Consider the following 485-nt stretch of genomic DNA (forward strand, 5'->3'; position numbering starts at 1 on the left):
AGTTGAAAGGACGTCTGTGTTTGACCAATTTTGCTTTAATTACAGTATTAATTACAGCGTTAATGAACGTTCGGGGCCAGCGTGTCAGTAGCAGTTGGAGTTTAAATTTGTTGGCGATAATTGTTCTCGTGGTCATGGCGATGCGGCGATTGGGGGGGGGGGGGGGACTTTTGCCCCCCCTCCTCTTTCCCCACCCCTGTTTCTTTTCCTCGCGGTATCCTTCATTCTTCCTCTGTGTCTTGCCTTCTCCCCTTCCTCTCGTTTCTCGTTTCCCGGCCTCCTCGCCCCCCCCCCCACCCCGTGTTTTTCTTTTTCCCTCCTCTCGCCCCCCCGTCCCCCTGCGCCGGACCGCCTTAACGGGCTCTTTTCTTCCCCTTTCGCCGCCTCCCTCTCCATGGCTACCTTTTTCCTCCTTTTCCTTACGTTTGAGAAGCAACCCCCCCCCCCCTCAATGGAGACATTTTGACTTGGTTCCCCTTCTCTCT

The 485-nt window shown here is 54.6% G+C and overlaps 1 protein-coding gene across 1 annotated transcript in view; it reads right to left on the reverse strand.

The window, feature by feature from the left end:
• LOC119588967 (leucine-rich repeat extensin-like protein 5) overlaps positions 1–485 on the reverse strand; it is a 45,250-nt gene that overhangs the window by 903 nt on the left and 43,862 nt on the right. The gene's annotated exons all lie outside the window — the stretch shown is intronic.

The sequence above is a fragment of the Penaeus monodon genome, chromosome 24 (assembly GCF_015228065.2).
Source record: "Penaeus monodon isolate SGIC_2016 chromosome 24, NSTDA_Pmon_1, whole genome shotgun sequence".
Lineage (NCBI taxonomy): Eukaryota > Metazoa > Arthropoda > Malacostraca > Decapoda > Penaeidae > Penaeus > Penaeus monodon.